Consider the following 17471-nt stretch of genomic DNA (forward strand, 5'->3'; position numbering starts at 1 on the left):
AGCCCTTCGCCCTTTCAATCCTTTCATGCTAATTTCTTTTTTAAAGGCACCAAGAAAAATAAACAGTTGGTTTTAAGCTAACAACAACAACAAGAAATTGGAAAATAAACCCTTGGGATATTGCTTAAAACCTGGAGGTCATAAGCCCCAAGACAATATATTTTGGTGCATCTGGAGTAGGAGAGTCCACATCTCAGTAGAAAATCTGTGAGTTCTGCGTGGGGCCAAGATGAGAATGATGGTGGTGCAGGAGGCAGAGAGCCCTCAGTCCAATTACTGCAGAATTCATCCCATGATCTGAATCTGTCTGCAGAAACTCCAGATTTAAAAGTGGCCACTGTGGCTGTGAATTGGTTCCATTTCCAGGTGAACCTACAAACCACACAGAGTATCTCCAGGCTGCTGCTGCCCAGAGTATCAGAGAGCCCCTCTGTGCTAGTGTGGGCTTGCAGATGTATCTCACAGAGTGTTACTGCCTCAGTTCTTCAAAGTAGGATAATTATATTTAAAAAACAAACCTTGCCTCTAAGTATAACTTACTAGTTTGAGCTGAGTAACCCACAGATCTAGCTTTACTATTTTCCATTCTGGAGCTAGGTAAGGCTGCAATAACTTGAAGCTCCTTCCACTGTCTCCCACTTCATATTTTTCTGTGTACAAAGAAACAACTCTCAGCTGGTTTGTTTCCTGAAAAGCCTTTTTTGACTAGCATGAGTGGAATTGATACACAGAAAATTACTTGGGCTGTAATAACAGAGTAAACATAGATGCCTTTAATGGATTAAAAAAAGTTTTGTGCTGTGTTGTCAACTGTATCATTAAATGGCTCAGACTCTCTTTCCATGACCATGTAGGTAATCCTAAAAACATATCCTAGGTAATTGTGTAAGAGTGGGCACAAGGGTCCCTGAGATAATATTTTAAAAACAGTTACCCATCCCTCATGACTTTGGGGTGGGATCAGGATCTTTGCGCGGCAGGCAATATTGTGCAACAGTTCCTACAACTCGTCAGGGAAGCAACATTGAAGTATGTGTGGAACATTTGTGCTGCCAAATGGGGACATCTAGTGCCATTGCAGCCACTGTCTGGCTTGCACCTGCAGGTTTAGATGGTCCCAGGTCTCCGTAGGCCCTGTGTCAGATCTGCCAGCTCCCTACTGATATCATGGATTGCACAGATTCCAGAATGGATTACACAGCAGCACAGAAAGTCCTGTGTTAAGCAACTGAAATGTGCCAGGGGTTCTGGGGCTGCTGAGGTGACAAGAAACTGGTGATACCTACAGCAGAACTAGAAGTAGAAATGATAAATACAAGAATGAGGAAGGAGCTGGGGCTTCATGTGTTGGGTTAAGAGTTGGGTGGCCTGCATCCAGTACCCTGTCATAAGCTCTTGAATAATAGGAGAGTAATTAAATTATTAAATAATATTTAAATAATCTTTCTTCATCTTCTTTTGCCATGTGTTTAACAACAGGTGATACTTGTCATTTCTTTCCAAGATATTTAGAAGATATTTTGTTTAGGGCTCCAGCTGTTACTGCATGTCTGCAAAGTACAACATGGATTCTTTTACAGCTCTCGCAAATAAGAGAGCGAGGACAGAGGGAACAATTCCTTCTTCATGTTCCATCTCTTTCCTCTTCATCTGACTCTCTTTTCTAGTTAGAAAGAAAGAATGCCTGTCCTCCATTACACTTATTTCTGCAGTTTGCGCTAAAAGCATTAGGATATCAAAACCACAGAGTCTCACTTTTTAAATTCTCTCTTGATTATCTGATTTTTTTTAAAACTAGAACAACCCTCCCTCCTTCTCTGATATGTTTTTCCCCTTTTAAAAGTGTATCTGTTGCCCTAAGTGCAGCTGAAATGAGTGAACATGTTATGTGGTGCTTCAGGGAATTCCTGAAGGATTGATTCAATTCTTCTGGGATCTGCATTCTGAGAACTGAGAACACAAGTGCTGCAAAAACCTGAATCACCTTTTGTGATTCAAACCCAGACATTAATATATATTAATGTGTGTGTGCATTCATGCATGTGTGTGTGCATGTGTGTGTGTTAAGGGAAAAAATAAAGGTTGACTCCAAGAAAGAAAATCAGAGGCAGAAAAAAAGACCTGGTTCCTGAGGGTTTTGGGGTATGTTTTTTTTAAGCGAAAGCTAATGGAATCCAATATAACTGCTGAAACCTTGTCATCCTTGCTATCAGTGAGAGCCTTTGAATAAGCTAAACCCTTAATCAGTATAGCCTAAGACCCCAATGACTATGTGTAGAAGTGTTAGTCCAGATAAATCCTTGAAGGTTTCAAAGATTTGAAGAGCACTGGCACTTTTCTGTGTAGTGCCTGCCCTTTGTCCTTTTCTCCATGATGTCATTATTGAAGTTTTACGCTCACTATGCATGGTGTAAGTTGACATTGACAGTTTCAACACTTTCACACTGACTCTGGAGGATTGTTAGCTTTGAAGCTATTTGGCCTTGAGCAGTGAATTCTTTTTTTGAGCTCATTCTGGCTTATAATATCTGAGAAGGTTTGCATCAGTATAGCCCCAGCTTGAATTATGAGAGAAGGCTGGTTTCCAACTTGGAACTGATACCCACATGATAGAAATAGCGAACATTATACCATTTCAGATGGGCAGCAAAGTCAATGTTCCTGAATCCCCCCGGGATGCAACAATGCGTTTTCATTTTAACATCACAGTTAAAGCAACATCAGCAGCATGGCTTTTCTTGTAATCAGAACTCTGAAAAGCAGCTAGGCTTGGAAATGACTGTAAGAATATGCGATCTTCTGCCCTGTGATCTGTTTGTTATTAGGCTTTTTAGAAACATCTGCATGGGGCCAGAGGCATATTTCATATCAGTGTAATTTAATTCAAGTATTTTATGAAAATAAAAATAAAATGCTGTGTGGTGATTTAGACACATTGAATATCAAAGCACACAAGCACTAACAAGCAACACAAAGAAAGTGAGCTGTTCAGACACTTACTTATATGAGTTGTCCCATGGAACTTTATCAAGATGACACACATAAGCAAAGATTTAAAGGCTGGGTCAAAGCCTAAGGCATTGGTGACCAGTTGGTGGTAGGTTTTGAGACTCCTCCAGCTGCAAGCAAAGAGACTTCTCTACATGTCAAAGAACCTTTGAGGTGCAAGGTCCCAGCACCTTCAAGAATAAAGGTCTCTTGTAACAGGAAGAGCTTTGGGAGAGAGAATCTTCCAGGAGTTGTGAACAGAGTCTGTATCTAAACAAAATTTCTAGGTTTTTCATGCATTTCCTGGTAAGAATAAAATATGATAGTAGGAAATTCAGCTACCTGAAAATTTCCAGCTCAGGAGGTGAAATGCCATCAGCTACCATTCTTGAATACAAATGACATCTAGAGGTTCAAAATACAGTGTTCCTTTTGAAGTTCTCAACAGACCATATCAAGACAAACCCAGCTGAAATACTAAAAGAGCAGGAATGGAATTTCTGAAACAGTATATCTGTTTCTGTCTTTTAACTAAGGATGAAAACAAAGTCACTAAATCAGGACAAAAGTTTTTTATCCACCTGTATGCATATTCAGCTTCAATCCTTTAGTCAGATATTGTGAGTAGCCACAGAGCTTATTTAAACAGCCTTGCATCTCCTGTATTGTCAGAAGCAGAGCTATCTTGAGCCCTTCTCCCAAAATGTCTTGAATCAGTGAAAAATTTTGTTGGATTTTCTAACTGGCAATATTTGGCCATTGCTAATCCCAGAGCTATGCACAGAACACACAAAATTTTAGGGTTTGAGAAGGTACCAAAACCTCAACACAGAAACAGTTGTATGAATAATAGATACCTCTTCCATTGAACTTTTTGTTGTGGTTCATGCTCTCTGCCCTCACATCCCAGCTGCTGCCTTCTCCCTTGCCATCTGGTTCAGGCAGGCAAAGTCTTGGAGTTCACTTGGTCCCTGTGAGTGACACAGAATGTGTCACTCAGCAGTGACACAAGTCTGTCTAGGGACTTCCCCACTTGAGCTGGGGTCAAGTTCAGCCAGTGTAAGCATGGAAATGACCACATGGGGTTAACGCTGATTAACAACAGTTTTCAGGGAGAAGTGCAATAGGGAATCTTCTTAGTAAGAAGAGAGATAGTAAGAGGTGCCAAAACATGCATTTCAGCTCTCTAAAAGAAAAGGTTCTTTCATTTTCTGTGATCAGTTCTATTAGCAGAAGCTATGCAGGATTCATTCTCAGACGAAGCAACTTCTGTAACCTGCTCACCAAGATGTGTGGGCAGAGCTTCTTGTGCTCCTGAGCTTCAGTCTCTAGAGTTTTCACATCCTTCTTTTTTGTCTGGAGGTCAAACTTCCCACATATTATTTATACTTATAATTTAGGAGATTCAAATTTAACAACCAGTCTTAAAAGGCAACTCCATTTTCTGAGTTCTGGATGTAAAAAAAAACATTTCCAAATATTTTCCTCATGCTCTCTTGCAAGGACAAATAAATTAATGATATTAACAAACACTTGAGTAAAGGTATTTTACTTATTTTGGCCACAGAAATCCACATGAAAAGCAATAATCTTACATTAATATATAATCTCTGTAAGTTATGTAAAGCTCATCAATAGTATTATATCTTCAATCAATTCCATCTCTGAAATTGCTTAAAACTTCCATCAGTGAAAGAATGAAGAGAACTTAATTTACTGATTTTGCTGGGCTCTTTTCTACTTGAGCTGTAAACTTATGTGTAAAGTAATGGGTAGGCTTTCTGAAGGACAGATGGAATTTTAAGAATTTTGAGAGTACAAATAGGTACAAAGAAAAATTTCAGTCTTAACCAAGTATAATCATATTCTTATTAAAATGGTGTAAAATGATAACCTGCATTTTATTTAACTCTTTCACTTTCATACCAGAAAAAAATTAACTGAAGTCTACTGCTGAAAGTACTTCAACCCAGTCAGTATAAAATGCCCTAAGTCACTGAAATTAGGGGGCTAGTACTGAATTTCAGCCACATATGTAAGGTGGAGCAATTGCACTGAATTATTCTTGAATTGTGTACAACCTGTGGTACTTCCCTACCAGTGCTCTGGAGTCTGCTGGTGTTACTGTATTTATAAATTGCTTCTGGCTACCTACTCAGTAAGTCACCAGAAATGTAACAAAAATCAATATAAGAAAAAAAATTCTTGTTGCCGCTATGATTTTCTTCTACTTATATACAACCTAAAAGGTTCACAGGAAAACTACTTCTGAAGCTTCAAATCATAATTTTTCTTTTCTGTTATCTAGTTTCTTGACATATGGACTCACTTTACTTTGAAGTAGAATCATTCTAAGTAGAATCATTCCAAGACACAGCGTTAGTCTGCTTGGTTTACTGGTACTTTCGCGGGCACAAAATATTCACATCTCTGTTCTGATAAGAGCCATTGTTCTCAGGTAGTAAGCGACAGTTCTTTGAATGGTTGGGTTAAAACTTGTCTTAAAGCATCCTGACTTGGCCCTACGTGACTCTGGTCCAGGATCTAGCTGCTGATTGGTAAAGTTTATATAAGGCAGGGTAGTCTGTCAAAATCCCTAGTCATGGTGAATATCTTCCTCTTGGTAGGTTAAAATTAAAGTATTTGCCAGATAAGGACTTACTAATATATATATATGTTGTTGTTGAGAGCTACAATAAGATTCCTATTGACTTTCCATGACAGCTACTATAGCATTTACTACCAAAACTCGTAGTCAGTTGCTCAGTGATTTCCCTCATCTCCTGGTGAAATATTTTGGTACAGAACAGCAGTCCCCCTACAACTATTTAATGCAGCATTCCCACAGATGGAGGTTGAGCAAATGGGTAAAAATGAACAGTAGTGAACATTTCTCAACTATCAGTGTGGATTGACACCATCCCAGACTCGAAAAAAAATGCTTTTTCCCCAAAATCCCAACCCTTCCTCAAAAGAGAGAGGATCGTTTACTTCTTTAATTTTGCCCACTACATTTGTGAATGGCAAAGCAACATGAAAAACAGAATGGAACAGATACTGCCTGATGCAAGGTTCTGAGGGGCTTGTATCAGGATTATTTGAGCTCTGGTGCATCTTTGGGAGGTAGAAGAGCAACTTGAAGTGGATGTTTAGCAATCAGCTACCCTTGACTCTAAGCACAAAGAAATGAATGAAAATTAATTACCTTAGAGACAGAAAATGATGTGGATTAAATTGTCTTGCCATTTTTTAGAGCCAAATGGTGCGGGAGTGGGGCAGAAGACATCTGAAATATTTACAGAGTTTGGGAATAGCAAAGGGAGCAAGACAGGATAGAAGGTTAATGCCATCTTTAATATGGAAAAACTACTGTCTTCCTGTGACATATGCCTTTGGGATAATCTTGATAAATGCATGAGTATGATCAAAATGTCAGCCAGACTTTCATTAGTTTCTATTTCCCCCTTGAATGCTCTTCTACAGTCTAGAAGTTAACTGCAAGAGTCTAGAAGTGGAGATTATCCAGATTACACAGTTACAAGGACAGTTTTTGGAGAGGGGCAAAAGATATTTCTAAGATTCTAATTCCCTTTCACCCCTGTAACACTAATGAGGACTGTGTGATTCTCGCTGTGTGCATGTGCATATATATTGTCTGACACCCATTTTGGGATCATGCTACATAGGATACACATTGCATCAACCTAATGACTGCAGTGCTTAGCAGAGCTGAACTTTTGGCTAGAAGGATATTTTGGGGTGTTTAATACCCCAAAATTATGGTAAATTATGCCTCTAAATTTTCTTCTTTTGCTGTTTCTAGTTAAGAATCCTGCTGGTTTATTCCATTTTGCAGCATGATTGCATAAGAATATTTAATCATTTTTTTAAGTACTAGAAGCGACATAGTAAGAGGAAAGCTTCCCTAGGATCTTTGCAGAGGGTCCTAAGTGGCCCTTAGTTGACAGTCTCCAAATATTAGGCACTTCCCTGAGAGAGGATCTTCCCCTCCTGAGAGAAAACAGCCTCTTACATTATTCGTCCTAAAAGGTCCCTCTGTGTTCTACTCTGACATTCCACCTGCCTGGACAGGTTTATGTCATCATACACTGATTTCATTGAACTCTTAGGTTATACTTGAGGGGCATCAAAAAAAAAACCAAACCAAACCAAACCAAACCAAAAACAAAAACAAAAACAAAAACAAAAACAAAAACAAAACAAAACAAAAAAAACCAAAAACCAAACCAAAACAAAAAAAAAACCCAAAAAAAAAAAAAAAAAAAAAAAACAAAACTAGGAGAAAACTTTTAAAGCAAGCTCCTTTTTAATACCATAGCCATGGGAATTGGTTGCATCTGTCTGCTGAACATTGATAGATCACATACAGCCTTGCTGGGATGCCTGAGAAGACATTCCTATTACTTTCCTCTACTAGCATGGAAGCCTTCTGAAGGACCTTGTGTCAGATAAACAAATATCATAAGACTGTCTCTAAATGTTTTGTAATATATACAGTGCCAAATTCTTGAGGCTGCCTTATCCCAGACCTGTACAGCCAGTTCCTGAAAAATAAGGATCTCTTGATGTTTTTCTTATTCCAGATCCTGGTCTGCCCTCAAAATCCACATTGCAAAAATTTAACATATCAATGGAGTAGTGAAGCACACTTAGAATTGCCTAGCCACTGCCCTCAGCTATCAGTGCAAATTGTGTAGATGCTTTATAAAGATTATATTTTTAAGTAATAATAATAATTATTATTATTATTATTTTATTATAGAGTTATTTGTTAGTGTTTTGCATTATAGGTCAGCTGGCCCCTGGGTCAATGGGTGCACTGTATCGGTTACATGACAGAAAGATTTTTCTAAACAAAATTTGGATTCTTCTCAGAACAAAGAGAGTCAGAGTGTGCCCAATTGGTGTTCCCTGGAACACAAATGAAAGCACAAAGGAATTACAGGACCAAAGGAAAGGGAGAAGATGTCTGACAAAGAACACAGAAGCTGAGTTTGCTGCAAATCTATGGAGCAGTGTTTTGGCATTACAGAAGATGGATAGGAAGATAAGAAGCTTAGAAAAAAAGTTGTGGCAATGAATCTTGGAGCAAAGTGCAGAAAAGGGGGCTAAATATAAGCAAAGTGTTGGTAGTAAAAGCGACCAAAACACAGTGGAATAGAAGTTTCTGGAGGAAAATGGGAAATTAGGGGAATGAAAACAAGAAATTTTGCTTTGAGAAAAACAAAGTGGATGCCTGCATATGTCTACATATGTCAAACAAAGGAGTATACCTCTTCCTTACCTGTGTACACACAAAAGCCAACAGTCCAAGCCAGAGTTTCTGTCAACATAGTTATTACATACAAGAAGGGATGGGTAGCTGGAAGAGTGGGATGAGAGAGTTACAATGCATTAGAACAAAAATATAGAGGGAATTTCTAAAGCCCAGGATCACATACCTCTCACAATAAAGCAAACAAGGCAACTGGCAGAGTTCTATAGGGAAAATGACATCACTGCAGATTTTTAGGGATAATCATTTAACTGGATTAGCCCCAAAGTGCTGTGTCTAAAATCAGCATCCCTGTCTCTTTATGTACTCCAGATGAAACACATTAGCAGAAATATGGCAAGGGACATTCACAATGCACTGTTCTACATTATCAGCATTTTTTACAAATCTGCAATTAGTCTAAAGGGCCTGGGTAAATTAGGCCTCTTGATAAATGAAGCACCTAGACAGGTCTCAGATTTATTGGATCTAGCTGTCCTGCTGTCCAGAGCCTGTCGGCTAGGCTGTGGAACAGAGATGGTACAGTGGGAAAGTATATGAAGCCAACATACCTGCGTGAGCAAATGGTGAAAAGCCCTGACTAGTGCTGCTGACTGATTAGATTTGAAAGTTTCTCCCAGGAATAGTGTAAGTTTAGGGAAAATGAATGAATAAGTTAAGAGATTCTGTTTAAAATTAGGTATATATGTGTGAAATCCTCTGATATTATAGTGGCAGGGACACTTAGTACCTGAGGCAGAGGTGGACAAATATGTACAATCAGAGAGAATTAGAGAGAGAAAGGCGGGGGGGGAGGCAAGGGGGGGGGGGGGGGCACCAGAGGAAGAGAGAGGGAGAGGAACACTAAGTGAAGACAAAGCTAGTATTTTCATATTGTACAAATTCTGGAGAAATAAGGATACAACATTATTAACTCTTCTTCTTACCCTGATCCTAAATAAGTTCTTTTGGGGGGTGAATATTTGCACTCCTGAAGGGAAGACTGGTGGTTTTTGTTACTTTTCCCCCCCCAGACTAATTTTAAAGAAAACAGTATATACTACGATAGGGCATCTTTGATACACGCAGCTATTTGTATACATGCACTGCCTGCTCCTAGCTATTTTAATACCTCCCCAGAGCTAACTATCACACAATAAAGTTGCTGTCACTGAGAAGCAAAAAAGTCTGGAGGGAAGGAGGTATAGGGAATGTCCAGAACATTCTGATTTATATCTTGAGATCATCTGCAGTGATTTCCATCTACAGTGTGGTGACACCTGCCAACTCCTCTGCTTTTGCTCTTGCTGAACTCAGCTGAACAAGCCAGTTAGGATTTTCCAGCAGATGTTCAGATGCTTCTCTTCTCCCACTCTCTGTCTTTGTTGCCTTCTGTCTTTAAAAGCCCTGTAGGACCCCAGGCTTGCAACAGTACCTAGCTTCTCAGAAACAGACGACATCCGAAGTTTCACTTATTGCAGTGCTCAGAGCAGCAGAGCTAATAATTGAGCATAAAGACACTTTATATTGGTTGTGAAAAGCGGGGAGAGTAGTAGAAGAAACTAAAATGTCTGGATCTGTTTGTTTCTGAAGGAAGTGCAGAGGGCTGCCACTCCTGTCTGACTGCTTCTTTGCTCCCTGATCACTCAGCGTTCTTTAGTAAACCCACATTGATTTCCCTGTCGATAGTGCTCCCTCCAATCACAAAGAAACCATCAGTGCCAAATAAATGGCCAAGTGTTTTCCAGCAGCACACTTAGCTAATCCACCTTATAAAAAGCTTACTTTGCTGCTGCATCTCTCTCCTTTCAAATGAGTACACTCTATGTGATCTTAGAAGAAAGAAAGAAATCTCATGTGCCTACCAGGGACCCAAATTCACACTGGAAGTGCACAGTGTATCCAATTACACTGCAGTTTGATCCTGCTACTTTTCAAGACCTTCTAAATTATGGAATTAAAATGGTTTAGTGGAAAAAAGGACTGGTGACACTAGCAGTGTTAAGAATTTAGAATGTTCCTTCTCATATATTAAAAAAGGCTCTTTGAATGTCATCAAAGAGATTTAAGAATTTTTATTCCTTTTCAAAGCTGTTTTAAAACTGATCAGGCTTTTTAGAATATGTCTGTCTCTCGCGCTCTCTCTTTCCCACTGCCTTTTCTCCCAAGTATTCCCTCCTGCTGATTAATCAAACTTTTCTTTGTTAACATAGGGCACTTCTGCCAAAATATTATCATTTTGCCAAAGAACGAAGCAGGCAGCCCAGCACTGAGACCTGGCACTGTTTTGTGTTAAGGTCTCCTAAACGCTGTAGGTGTAAAATGACTAGAGAGAATCAGCACTTTTCCAACTACTTAGTCTTTCCAACAACAACAAAAGTGCCTGACACTATTCTCACAAGAATAAAAAATAAATTTTAAAAAAATTGGTTTTTTTAAATGAGGAAAATACAGAGGGAAGCTAAAAGTTCTGATGTCCTGTGCAGTTGAAAATCGTAAAGGAACTTCCTTGGGAAATGTCTGTGGGTTTTTCAGTGAGAAGGTGAAGTGAGATGTATGTCAGTTTGTCCATTTGTGAATGAATGTGCACTTATCTATGTGGAGGCTGAGGGTTTCGGCATCCATGCATCCTAGCCTATGCTGCACCACTGTGAAAATGTTGATATTCACCATTTGAAAGCAATTAGCGGGGCTGTTGTCTTTAAAGTGTTCCCTATGTTGAAAATGCTTACAATAATAAATACTAATTGCTTTCAAAAGGCAAAGTGGAGCCACTGCATCTGGGTGGTGTTCCACAAGTGAGCACGAAGGTACATGCATCTGTATATATCTGTATATCTGGATGTGTGTGTATGCACGTTTGTGTGAGCATATGTGCAGATGTGAGTCTAACATAAAACACACGGCCATGCCTGCCAGAAACAGAAAAACTCTGCATATGTTATTCCTGTCCAGGAATGAAAATCAGAGATAAGGTGACTTACAAAGGGCTAAAGAGAGACAAAAGCTGACAGGCTATCCTGCAATATCTGAAGGGAAGAAAGCACAGTCTTGTGGTTCAGGCACAGAACTGCATATGGCCAGCTCTACGTGCTGGAACCAGTCTTGCCAGAACAAGTCCCCTACTGGAGACCACCTGGCTGTCAGGGACATTTACCAATACACTGGGACTATGACAGAAGGGTTTTCAGCAGACTTGATCATCATCAGGAGGAAAGCTGAAGAGATGCCTGATTTTTTTCCCAACCTAGGATGTGAAGTTGGCAATGAAAAATAAAGCATCTAAACTTAGTAGTGCTTCTTCAATGGTGTAGCTGATGACCTTTTTCCACCATAGAGGATCTCCTGAGGGTAGCACTGAGGCTCTGTTCATAAATGCTTATCAAATATATTGACATTCTCAGCTGCTCTGAGCTAAGTTGCAAAATGTTCTCACTCCACGAGGGATGGGTTGCTAACAAGCCTGTATCTCTTCTCACACCAGTATAAATCAGAAGTAACACCAAAACAGTCAGCGTAAGCCATGCTGTCATCAAATTGGAATGAACAAAGGGAAAATCATGCCTGATTCTGCTTGTCAGTTTACAGCTAAGTTGGAAATCACATGCTTAGCCATAATTGAACAGTTCTAAATGAAACAGAGCTTCAGTTCAGCCTGTTCAAACCCCACAGTAAAAATTAACCTAGCCTGCACTGTCAGCAATAATCAGGTAAAATCCTGTGGGACTGTAAAGTTGCAGATGAAAAAAAAACCCACATCCTTCCAGTGAGCATGATATTACCCTTTCTGAAGTATCAGAAGCTGGGATCAGAGCTCACCCTCAGGACTATGGCTCCCAGAAATGCATAGCCCTTGCACAATTCATCCACTGCTCTGTAAAGTCCAGGGCAAGATATGCTGTGGCTGTCTCTGGCAGCTGTGCTAGGCCAAACAATGAGTGCTTTAGAAAATCATCCTCACATCTGTGAATAATAATTGGAACACAGATTGGGGACGGCTCTCCAGCACAACGTCTCTCTGCAGGGAGGATTGCAGTTTCCTGCAGTGAGAAAGCAAGCGGGAGGTCTGTCAACTCCTGGAAGACCCATTCTTGGAGATCCCAGCTTGCTCTGGTTTGGCAGGAGAGGAGATGGCCATGAGCCCTCTGGGTTGGCGGGGCTGATGCTGAGTGGATTTTCAGAGCTCTGATGACTCTTGGAGCTGCACCATGCAGAAATTCAGGAGGGAGCCATTGAAGGGCAGACATCCTGCCCAGTAGTGTGCTCCCCAAGAGTAGCACCAGTGTCCTCCCCTTGCAGAAGGAATCTGGGGCTCACAGTCCCACTGTCACCCCAAGCAAGGCACAGCTCTGGCATGAACTCATGGGGAGACTTTGCGTGACAGCAGAGGATGAGCAACCCTTCTCCATTTCAATGTTTGGGTACTCCAACACCTCAGCTTGTACCAAGTCAGGTTTAGGTTAGATATCAGAGAAAATTTCTTCACTGACAGGGTGTTTGGGCATTGGAACAGGCTGCCTAGGAAAGTAGTGGAATCACCATCCATGGAAGTGTTTAAAAGGCATATGGCACCTGGGGAAATCATTTAGTCTTGAACATGGCAGTGTTAGGTTACCAGGTGAAGTCAATGATCTTAGAGGTCTTTTCCAACATTAATGATTCCATGATTACATGGTACATCTTTTTTCCAACTATGGAACATAAATTCTGGGGGAAAAGAGCTTTGCATGAAATACTAATAATTTTTTGGTAAGAAGGAATCCTTATAAACGGTAAAGTGACCAACTGTGCATTCCTCTGATGTTGTCACTGTCCCTATAAAACCTACTTGCCTCCCTCTTGCCTCTCTGCACCTTTGCTGGCTTTGACTTTAGACACTAGAGCCGACAGAGCCTTTGTATCTCCCCCATTTAAAGTACTGTAAAACATGACCGAACAGGGAATATCAGAGGCTGTTAAACATGCTTTAAAAGTTCTTTAATTTGATGTATCATGATAACTGCACTTTAATAAAAGCAATCTCTGGTCTTAATAGCCATACAATAAACTGTTATTTATATGAGTCAATGTGCCTGGCTGAGCCTTCCAGGTGTGCCCCAGACTTTGAATCATCGGAGCAATCCAGAGGGAGGACGTTGTCTGACAGAACCCAAACAAGGCTTATAAACAGGTACCATTTTGCCTAGCTGCATCTAGGGGTATGCTGGCTATATTAAGCGCCTGGCACAACATGGCACTTTCAGTGCTTTGATTTATTTCAGTATTACATTTAATTGTTTCCTTCTTGCCGAAGCTTTAACATGCAATGCTTGTAAATATAACCTGCGCCCTCCATATGGCATGCTGGTTTTCCATTTTCAAATGCAATCGTCCTGGAATAATGACTGTGGTATAACTCAATTTGAGTTCTGCTGCTGGGGACTTTATTACATAATGCTTTCTAATTGACCCTCATAGTTTAATAAGACAGAACATTTCACCAGAACATTGACAAAAGTTATTAATTTTCACTTCAGCAGAGACCAGTGTCCCAATTAAATCCCATGATAATGCCTGACTGACTGACTGACCTCATTATGGCTAATGCTTATTAGTCCTGCAGAGAGGATAACATCACACACTGTTAAAATGGCTAAATGAGCACATACAACTATTCAGCATGATTATAATTTACATACATGACTAATTTTACTCCACCAGTCCTTGTCTGGTGAAACTAATGCTGTAAACTCTTGTCACACAACAAGATAGCTGCTGAGAATTTTGAACCTATGATGAAAACAGACCTGAAGTGTTTTAAAAGAAAAAAACACCCAGTTAAATCCTGCCTGCCTTTTTGAGAAACAATTATAAGTACTCATACTATGTGTATTTCAACTGGTAATGTGCTTATGCATGTTTCTTTTTAAAAAGTAATTACTTCATTTTCTTTAATGAACTAAAATAATGGCTAAGATCAAACTTTTCTAAAGCATTTTTATATGCCTTACAGTTTAACTGCTCTTCCTTGTGAAGGGCTGTGATTCTACATTTTCTTAGGAGATGTTAAAATGTAGTGTACATGGCAATTTTGTGTTCATCAGAACCTTTCCCTCTGCCTCTTATAATAGTTACTCTCCAGGAAATCACTTAAACTAAAATCCTTTATTAATACGTTAAAAACTATAAAGAGCACAAAGTTTAAAAAAGTCACCTGTTTTGACAGAGACCTGAAAGAATGGCTGCATTTTTCATGGGCTTTCAAGAAGTAGGGAGGTGGGTACAGTACACCCTTTCACTATGGTTTTAAGTTGTTATAAATACATACATCGCATGATATGAAGCATGTACCAATACTCCATCCTCAAGATTTTCTGCTGGTTTATTGCATCCTTTTCCCACAGGACTGTATATTTGACAAAGAACAGCAGTGAAGGCCTGTCTCCAAGGATTTAGTTTGTTCAGAAGTAGAGCAGTGTGAACTTTCAGAAGAGAAATTGACAAGACAGGACAAGACTCATAAATGCTGGTAGATGAAGATAACTAGAAACACACACTATCACACATACCCACATATGCAATCTCACCAGGGCCAGGTGATGGCCCAGATTTTCAGGTTAACAAGGTTAACTTTCTCAGACACACCTCAATGACACCACAGTCTACCACAGTCTGTGTTCCCTCACCCTCCAGTAAGATTTATCCTTAATAGTGGATAGTGTGGCCACACGTAATAGTGTGGCCTCTTTGAAAAAGTACTGCTGAGCCTGGTAAGCATTGGCTCAGAGGTCCTTCTTCTTCCAAATGACCATAAAAGCAAAGTCAAGGTCAGCCAGAGAAGTCACTGCCACTGCATAAAGGCTGCATGAATGAGAATGGCTGCCAGGGAAGAGTCCCTTTCATTACATCAGTTCCTTCCTCCTTTTTTTTCAGACATATCACTTTTTCATTCATAATGCCTTAACTCATGAAACTTGGTTGAGTCTTTCAGCCTTGTTTTCAACTACGTTTTCTGTGTTCATTGCTTGCAGTCACATACCTCACACTGGTGCCTTCAATGTGCTTCTTGCTCAATCCCCATCTTAATCACATTTCATCTTCTCTCATTACACCTTGGAAAGGAATATAGCTGACGCTGTCTATAAAAATGAAGTGCAAACACAGCAGAAAATTAACTCTCAGATATATACAATAGGTGTTTGTGTGGTTACAACTGAGAAAAGAATTTGGCCCAGCATGTTTGTGAATAAAACCTGGAAAGTGCTGTGAATTGCTAATTAAGTTAATAGTGTATTCTTAATTTAAAAACAAGTATTTGTCTTTTGCCATTTAACTGTCATGTTTCATTTCCAGTATTGTGTTCTGTTCACTAACAGTGTGATGACACATAACATAGCATGATCCTTCACTATGTAAAATAAGCCAAGTAATTGTGAATGCATTAAAGAAACATCTGATCACACCATGGATTATGTAAACAATTACTCCAAACAGGAAATAAGATACTGTAAAACAGATCTTCAGTGCTGGTAAAAATCTTCTACATACTCTATTTTGGTGCTTCTTTTAATTGTTGTTTTCCATGCTTGAGGGAGGGAGGGATGGAGGAAGGAAGGAAGGAAGTGGCGGAAGGAAGGAAGTGGTGGAAGGAAGGAAGTGGCGGAAGGAAGTGGCGGAAGGAAGGAAGGAAGGAAGTGGCGGAAGGAAGGAAGGAAGTGGCGGAAGGAAGGAAGGAAGCGGAAGGAAGGAAGTGGCGGAAGGAAGGAAGTGGCGGAAGGAAGGAAGGACGGGAGCGAAGGAAGTGGGAAGGAAGTGGAAGGAAGGAAGTGGCGGAAGGAAGGAAGTGGCGGAAGGAAGTGGGAAGGAAGGAAGTGGCGGAAGGAAGGAAGGAAGGGAAGAAGGAAGGAAGTGACGGGAAGGAAGTGACGGAAGGAAGGAAGGAAGGAAGGAAGGAAGGAAGGAAGGAAGGAAGGAAGGAAGAAGGAAGGAAGGAAGGAAGGAAGGAAGGAAGGGAAGGAAGGAAGGAAGGAAGGAAATGGAAGGAAGGAAGGAATGGAAGGAAGAAGAAGAAGGAAGGAAGGAAGGAAGGAAGGAAGGAAGGAAGGAAGGAAGGAAGGAAGGAAGGAAGGAAGGAAGGAAGGAAGGAAGGAAGGAAGGAAGTGGAAGGAAGGAAGGAAGGAAGGAAGGAAGGAAGGAAGGAAGGAAGGAAGGAAGGAAGGAAGGAAGGAAGGAAGGAAGGAAGGAAGGAAGGAAGGAAGGGAAGGAAGGAAGGAAGGAAGGAAGGAAGGAAGGAAGGAAGGAAGGAAGGAAGGAAGGAAGGAAGGAAGGAAGGAAGAAGGAAGGAAGGAAGGAAGGAAGGAAGGAAGGAAGGAAGGAAGGAAGGAAGGAAGGAAGGAAGGAAGGAAGGAAGGAAGGAAGGAAGGAAAGGAAGGAAGGAAGGAAGGAAGGAAGGAAGGAAGGAAGGAAGGAAGGAAGGAAGGAAGGAAGGAAGGAAGGAAGGAAGGAAGGAAGGAAGGAAGGAAGGAAGGAAGGAAGGAAGGAAGGAAGGAAGGAAGGAAGGAAGGAAGGAAGGAAGGAAGGAAGGAAGGAAGGAAGGAAGGAAGGAAGGAAGGAAGGAAGGAAGGAAGGAAGGAAGGAAGGAAGGAAGGAAGGAAGGAAGGAAGGAAGGAAGGAAGGAAGGAAGGAAGGAAGGAAGGAAGGAAGGAAGGAAGGAAGGAAGGAAGGAAGGAAGGAAGGAAGGAAGGAAGGAAGGAAGGAAGGAAGGAAGGAAGGAAGGAAGGAAGGAAGGAAGGGATGGAAGGAAGGAAGGAAGGAAGGAAGGAAGGAAGGAAGGAAGGAAGGAAGGAAGGAAGGAAGGAAGGAAGGAAGGAAGGAAGGAAGGAAGGAAGGAAGGAAGGAAGGAAGGAAGGAAGGAAGGAAGGAAGGAAGGAAGGAAGGAAGGAAGGAAGGAAGGAAGGAAGGAAGGAAGAAGGAAGGAAGGAAGGAAGGAAGGAAGGAAGGAAGGAAGGAAGGAAGGAAGGAAGGAAGGAAGGAAGGAAGGAAGGAAGGAAGGAAGGAAGGAAGGAAGGAAGGAAGGAAGGAAGGAAGGAAGGAAGGAAGGAAGGAAGGAAGGAAGGAAGGAAGGAAGGAAGGAAGGAAGGAAGGAAGGAAGGAAGGAAGGAAGGAAGGAAGGAAGGAAGGAAGGAAGGAAGGAAGGAAGGAAGGAAGGAAGGAAGGAAGGAAGGAAGGA

The sequence above is a fragment of the Camarhynchus parvulus genome, chromosome Z (assembly GCF_901933205.1).
Source record: "Camarhynchus parvulus chromosome Z, STF_HiC, whole genome shotgun sequence".
In the NCBI taxonomy this organism is placed as follows: Eukaryota; Metazoa; Chordata; class Aves; order Passeriformes; family Thraupidae; genus Camarhynchus; species Camarhynchus parvulus.